Raw genomic sequence first — 7,730 nt, 5'->3', positions numbered from 1 at the left:
GGATTTTACCGACGGATAAAATTACCGGCGGCAATAAGCTTTTACCGACGATTTTTCAAGACCTGTCGCTAATTACCGACGGTTTCTCAAGACCCGTCGCTAATTAGCGACGGATTATCACATTACCGGCGGTTTTTTCCATCGGTAAAACGGCGGCTATTTTTTTTTAAAAGGCCGTCTTTTAGCCTTCCTTTCATCTCTCTCTCTCTCTCTCTCTCTCTCCATCTCTCCTAAAATAAATCTCCCTCTCCTCCCTCTCTCTTCCTCCGACGATTTCTTCCTCTCTCTCTCTCTCTCCTCTCACAGTTTCTCCTCTCTCTCCTCACACGGTTTCTCCTCTTTCTCCTCACGGGGTTTCCGTCTGGGGTTGAAATTTGGGGTTGTGTGTAATACCCCGAACTTTAATATCATTTTATTAACTACTAGTTTTGTTTATTAGCAAAATTATGTCCTAAAATTTTTCGATATTATTCTGGTTAAAGTTATTTTCTAAAATAAGTATATATACTTTAGTTATACAAAAATGATATTTATTATGACAAAAGATTATATAATATAGTTTATGAATTTAATAAGAAAATTCTATATTTTTACTATATGATTTTTAGTTGAGATCCAATGTTGAAGTATATGAGTCAAAATTAACTTAAAAACTTGAAAATAGTCAAGGTTTGACATTTTGACATCCAAAATAAGGAAGAAAAAGAAATGAAGAAAGCTGATGTTCAGCTTCCCCAAACCAACACAACCGACCACCCCCACCACTCTTCTTCTTTCTTCTCTACTATTGTCTTCCACCATGCTCCCCAAGGTGTTGAACCACCAATCCTCAATAAAGCCACCTCCATTTTGTCTCCTAAATTCAGCTATAAATAACCATGAATTGAGTATTGAGATATCAAAACAAAACCAACAAAGTTTCTTATTTTTCTTCTCTGTTCCTATGTTGTGCTCGGCCTGTTGTGCCACCATAACCATCACCAGCACACCACCGGTGCGCCGCCCAGATGCGATGCACCATTGCAGCTTTGCTGCACCTCCCAGGACCCCTTCTTTCTTCACTCGCCTCCTTCGCTTCGACTGGGCTACTGCTGCTCATTCGTCCCTTTTGCTCGGTTCTCCACCAAGGAACACCGTCGACATTATGTCGCGTGCCTGATACCTACTCTCGCCGGAGTTCTATTTTCCCCTGCTCTCTCTCTCCTCTACTACGTTCGATGCTGTTTTCGCTGCTCACCGGAGTTTGAAGGTCGACGAACACCACCGGGATTCTGCTGACGATTAAGGTTGTGTAATGTACGGGGTTTGAGTGGGGTTGTTTAGGATTTTTAGGTGGGTGGGTTAGTGGGTGGTTTGGGTTCGTGGGTGGTTAGGGTCCTTTTTGGGTGTTTTAGGTGGGTGGGTTCGTGGGGTTAATTTTGTTTTTTATTTGATTTTCTTTGGTTACTTTTGTTTGATTTATTATGCTATTTTATTTTTCAGATTTATTATCATAATTTATTTTATTTTATTTAATTATTATCATCATTTTCGTATGCATTTGGTGTGTAATTTATTTTGATTCAGTTATTGTATGGTTTATGTTCATTTTTTTTTTCTGATATGTGTTTTTGTTTTTTTTTTTTTTATGTTTTTGGTTGCAGAATTTGATTCTTCAAGATTGAAGATCTAGAAATGTAGTTATTTTATTTAGAATTTTTTTTATTTTTTTTTGTTTAAGATTTATCATATTTTAATTGTATTAGTTGTATTTGATTTTAAGTATATCAGATTTTTTTTATTATATCTATCAAAGTTATTGTATTATTTTTGGAAGCACATATGTAATGTTTTACAAATTGATAAATGAAATGTTTACTTTATTACATTGTAGATGTACAAAGTCTTAATTTTAGTTTAATTATATTTTTTTATTCTATCAAATATTATGGAAAAGAAAATTTTTAAAAAAAACATACGGATGTAAATTGTGACAAATCACCAACGCAAAAAAGCGTCGGTAAAACTTACCGACGCATTAATCCGTCGATCATATGACAAATACCGACGGTTAAAAGCGTCAGTAAACATTACTGACGCTTTATTCCGTCGGTAAACATTACCGACGCTTTATTCCGTCGGTAATTTGTCATAGTTACTCTGCCGGTAACAAAGGTAAACCAATGGTAACTGTTACCGACGGTTAATCCGTCAGTAAAGTCTGGATTACCGACGACTTAATTTTCGACGGCCATTTACCGAAGGATGGCCATCGGTAATAGGGTCATCACCGGACACCGCATTTTTACCGACGGATTTTGACTATCGGAAAAGGATGATTTTCTTGTTATGGTAACACCGAAAAATTAGAAGAAAAAAAAACTTAGGTTCAACAATAGTAACCCCTGCTACGAAAAGCAACCCATTTGAAAACATAATAACATATTCAAAAGTAACTCATGTTACGAAAAGTAACCTCTCGGTAAACGAATTCACGCCTGGGCTTTTCATTAGGGGATACGAGCTTCATTATAAAGTCTAGTTTGGACCTTTTATTAGCTAGCCACACCATTTATTCAAAGTGTGGTCTGCCTTATACAAAAGTTTGTGAATTAAATTGGGAAGTTAATTTTCTTCTTTAATGTTGTTATGAATATGATCTTCCAACTAGAATATTATGAAAATTTTAGTTAATTCTACATATATTCAGAATATACTCCGTATTTTTTTTTTCTTCCAACTTTAGTTTTACGCGTTTGGCAAGCAGTTCTTTGACATTAAGTATTTCTAATTACATAATAGTAAAATATATAACAATTGAATATTATATTTATAAACTATCCATTGAGACGAATCAAACAAGACTCCACATAACTATATTTTTCATATATAATGAGAAGAATTAGAAGATTATTCTCTCTAATTGATTTTTTTCCGTACATAGTGGGAAGAATTTAGAAGATTCTCTCTAATTGATATTTTTTAATACATAATGAGACGAATTTAAAAGATTTTCTCTAATTTAAATTAGTGCCCATATTTTAAGTAGGAAGAGGAGTACATGTCATTGACTTATCTATTAGGGCGCAAATTAAACAAGCCAACAACAAAAGGACCTCTCATCTTAGGGGGCCCCAAATTGAGAAATTTATTACATTTAAGAACATGATCCCATATTACTTTTAGGTACTCTTTTTTATTTCTTTCTAAAAGTTATTTTTATATGTAAATAATCAATACTTATGTTTATAATTACGCATAATTGTTTAATGAGTTCGTATTGTGTCGGAATCGTCCGACACAATCAGCCTGTCGGAGCACTTCACTTGAGTTTCAGGTAGTCTTCATTTTTTTCAGGTAGTCTTCATTTTTTTTCAGTTAGTCTAAATGAAACTAAGTTACCTCTAAATGAAAGTAACCTAGGTCTAACTGAAAGTAACTTAGGTCTAACTGAAAATAACTTAGGTCTAAATGAAAGTAACTTAGGTCATTTTTTTTCAGGTAGTCTTCATTTTTTTTCAGGTAGTCTTCATTTTTTTTCAGTTAGTCTTAATTTGTTTTCAGTTAGTCTTCATTTTTTTCAGTTAGTCTAAATGAAAGTAAGTTACCTCTAAATGAAAGTAACCTAGGTCTAACTGAAAGTAACTTAGGTTTAACTTAAAGTAACTTAGGTCTAAATGAAAGTAACTTAGGTCATTTTTTTTCAGGTAGTCTTCATTTTTTTCAGGTAGTCTTCATTTTTTTTCAGGTAGTCTTCATTTTTTCCAGTTTGTCTTAATTTGTTTTCAGTTAGTCTTCATTTTTTTCATTTAGTCTAAATGAAAGTAAATTACCTCTAAATGAAAGTAACTTAGGTCTAACTGAAAGAAACTTAGGTCTAATTGAAAGTAACTTAGGTCTAAATGAAAGTAACTTAGGCAATTTTTTCAGGTAATCTTCATTTTTTTTCAGGTAGTCTTCATTTTTTTCCAGTTAGTCTTCTTTTTTTTCCAGTTGGTTTCAAGTATTTTTAAACACTAACTGAAACATATAAAGCACCAACTGAAAGAACTAAAGAACTAACTGAAAGAATAAAAAGACCAACTGAAAGGCAGCTTCCTTCATGCTCTGCTCAAACTTTCCCTTCAATTCTTGCTCCCTTTCAGATTTCTTCTGAGCCTTCCCCACATACCACTCGTTGTCATCAAATTTCTTACCATTTAATGCCTCGACGGCAATGGCAGCATCATCTGCACTGTCATAGTTACAAACCCAAAACATCTCGATTTCCCGGGCGCATCCCTCATCATTCGCTATATGTTGCTTCTGTTGTTTGGTGTTTCGTCAATTTTCAACAAAGAGGAGATAATGAAAGTAACTAGGTGTGTAGATGAAGTGAATCAGATCTTGAAACTAGGTGTGTAGATGAAGTGAATCAGATTTCTACTTTTTGTGGCCTATGTTGAACTTGTTAGTTTTGAGATACTATGCTAGTTATCGGCTTCAGGGTTGTGAAGTTTTATCAATGAAATATATATCTACTACTTGATTTTTGTCGTCGTATCGTGTATCACCTGTAGTACTGTCGACGGCGAAGAGCTTTCGGGTAGGATTGGCAGCATCAGTGACAAGAACTTGTTTTGGGTTCAGCCCGTCTGACAGTAAGTATTGGTCAGACGGTCTGACCCAATACTTTCACTTGTTTAATTTAAGGGATTAATGCCAATTATTAGCACAACGTCTCCCTCCTTTGTAAAACGACCCTCGTCTCTTGTTAATCTAGTTTAATTTCAAGGATTAATAAATATAATTGAAGTACGACATATCTTATCTAAATCTTTCGATAGAAATTGCTCATACATTTAACTAGCAGATTATTAAGAAGCATATGTTTACGTTATACGTAAAACTATTAAATCTCAAAAGTATGCTAGATAGTCTGGTTCCCGAGAAAAAAAAAAGGGAAAGAAAAGTGATTATTACCTAAGAGATACAAACTTTTTCTTTGGAAGATTAGAGTAAGCTAGGTTACGCTACGTCGAAAAGCAGACTCACTATTGCATGAAGGTTACAGATTATAGATTTCAATGCGAGATTAAATTGGGAATATTATTCACCAAGAAAACAATTATCCAAGACCCTTCCAAATTAATCAAAAGTTAATGCTCAAAACCTAACAATATGAAAATCTTAACTTCTTCGTCATAAAAATTTTCTTAAACCACTACAAATAATCATATGTGACACATGTGGTGATACTTCCCCTCATATTTTTCAAAGATTATTCAAAACTTTGATCATATCTTATAGAGTATAAGCCTAAAGCGTATATAAGATTAAGCATAGAGTAAGATCATTTGTATAAAAATTTATGTCTTGAAATAATTATCAAACATCATATGTATACATAGGATAGTAGAACTACATAATGACAATTAATCAAGAAACAATATTTGTATATCTTCAATCTAACTAGAAAACTTATCAGAACAGTAAAGACTCCAAACTACTCATCATATCTTATTAGATGATGAGCGTTGCAGTGGCGGTTGTATCCGCGGCCTTATTAACCATGAAGACGACGACGGCAGCTCCGGCAGCGGTGGTGAACTCTTTGGTGCACCAGAAACAGTTGTTTTAGATTCTTCAATTTGTTTAGATTCTTCTTTCTGTTTTCTCTTGCAGCATGTTTCTTTAGGATCAGAAGCACATAATAATGATGCCATAACACCATGCAGAATCTCTCTAAATTTCTTAGCCATTTAAACTGCGAGGAAAGGCGTGACTATGCAAAGATGATCGACAAAATTTTTGCTAGTATATTTTCGTTCGTTGCTTTGTTAGAAACCAAAGTGACGCTTAAATAGAGCAACTACAAACACAATCGAATAGTATTGGGAAACCTGCCTATCCTCACTATCCTAAAAGATTAGAACTCTCAATAAAAGATATTGACAAAATCGATTAAAGAGAAGAGCTTCAAATATTATTAATCCTAGAGGGATTTTTATTGTAACATATATAAACCGAATTGAGGTAGAACTAGAAAAACATATTTTTTCTACTAAAAAACATACTAGCATATTTTAATTACTAGCTTTTCATACACACATCCAACATTTTTCTGGTCGGACTACCGTATTCTCAAAATAACTACCTTTATATGCGTGCAATACATGTGACGTGGCGAAAACTTTTTTCTAATAGTGTAAATTGTCAATTGTTTTTCCAATGGTATAGAAATTAAATAACATTAAAAACATTTTAAAAATGGACATAAGAACTCCGCGTAAATTTATTAAGTTTGAATTTATTTTATTTATTCTTTTTAATTTCGAGCTGAATTTTTATGTTTCTTCATTGCTATTAGTAATTCAAGTTTATTACAAATATTTTAGTCAATTTATGTTTGTAAGATACTTTATACTTCCTCCGTTCCATAATAAGTGAAACACTTCTCTAAAAAGCTCTCACATAAAACAGAGAAGTGTTTTACTTATTATGGAACGGAGGAAGTATATTTGTAGCCTAACTCCTATTAGCTTTGACTTTTTGTGTTGGTTTGTAGAACAAATTTAAGGATAGTTTTATTTTTGTGAAGTGACTTAGTGTGTGTTAGAGATGGCCAACAGTGCGGGCCAATCCAACCCAGCTCACCTCGTGGGCCGTGTGGGTCGGGCCGACAAAAAGCCCGGTCCAACCCAGCTTGAACCGTGAAATTGGTGGATGGGTCGTGGGCCAGATTTCTTGAGCCCAGCCCACTAAAACCCGCTACTAAAACCGCCTAGCCCGGACCACGAAATCGGTCCAGCCTGGACCATGAACCGGACCAACCCAGTCCAACTAAATATTGAACCCAATTGTGTATATTTTAATCAAATTATATATATTTTAACCAAATTGCACATATTATAATTTAATCAAATTTTAAAATAATGAAATTATTTACTAATATTAATAATTGTATATATTTAATTTCATTTATGTAACAATTATGAATAATTTCAATGATTAAACAATTTTTTTAAAAAAATTCTCATGTCGGCCCGCCAGCCCGGTCCAGCCCACTAGGCCCACGAACCGCCAGAACCGCTTCCCGAACCGTGAAAACCGGTAACAGACCGGTGTGGGCCAAGATTTTTCAGCCCGTGGACCAGCCCACCCAACCCATGAATTTCACGGTCCGGTCATGGGCTGTGAAATCTCAGCCCAACCCGCTACGGCCCACGGTCCGGCCCGCCCAGCCCACACCAGTGGACATCTCTAGTGTGTGTAGTATATTAAGGGATATATTAAGTTTTAAAAATCACAAGGGCTTTTGAGTAATTTGATAGGGAAACCATAGGGTCCATAACCTTCCCCTTCAATTATATAATAGAGATAATACCGTAATATTCCTAATAGATATACCCAAATAAAATAAAGGATGTAAACCATCTTTTATATTATCTCCAATAATTTCCCTGGTAACCTAGCTATTCCTTCTGAATTTGAATATAAGAAAAAGGAGATGAAAAAAAAACTTATAGCTCTGCGTTTGAGTTGGATTGATATTACTCTTGATTTACCATATGCTTATATCTTAGAGAAGGTATAGTGTCAGACTCGTCTGACACAATACAACTGGTCGGACCACTTAGTCTTAATTTTTTTTTCAGTTAGTCTTAATTTTTTCCAGTTAGTCTTAATTTTTTTTCAATTAGTCTTCATTTTTTTCAGTTAGTCTTCATTTTTTTTCAGTTAGTCTTCATTTTTTTTCAGTTAGTATTAAT

The 7,730-nt window shown here is 34.2% G+C and overlaps 1 long non-coding RNA gene across 1 annotated transcript; it reads left to right on the top strand.

The window, feature by feature from the left end:
- Positions 1–448: 448 nt before the first annotated feature.
- Positions 449–1,865, top strand: LOC125492329 (uncharacterized). Its single transcript, XR_007268900.2, has 2 exons — positions 449–1,286; positions 1,644–1,865. It is a non-coding gene; the product is annotated as an uncharacterized LOC125492329 (long non-coding RNA).
- The last annotated feature ends 5,865 nt before the right edge of the window (positions 1,866–7,730 follow it).

The sequence above is a fragment of the Beta vulgaris genome, chromosome 8, assembly GCF_026745355.1.
Source record: "Beta vulgaris subsp. vulgaris cultivar EL10 chromosome 8, EL10.2, whole genome shotgun sequence".
Taxonomy (NCBI): Eukaryota; Viridiplantae; Streptophyta; class Magnoliopsida; order Caryophyllales; family Amaranthaceae; genus Beta; species Beta vulgaris.
This window is presented reverse-complemented; position numbering and strand designations above follow the sequence as displayed.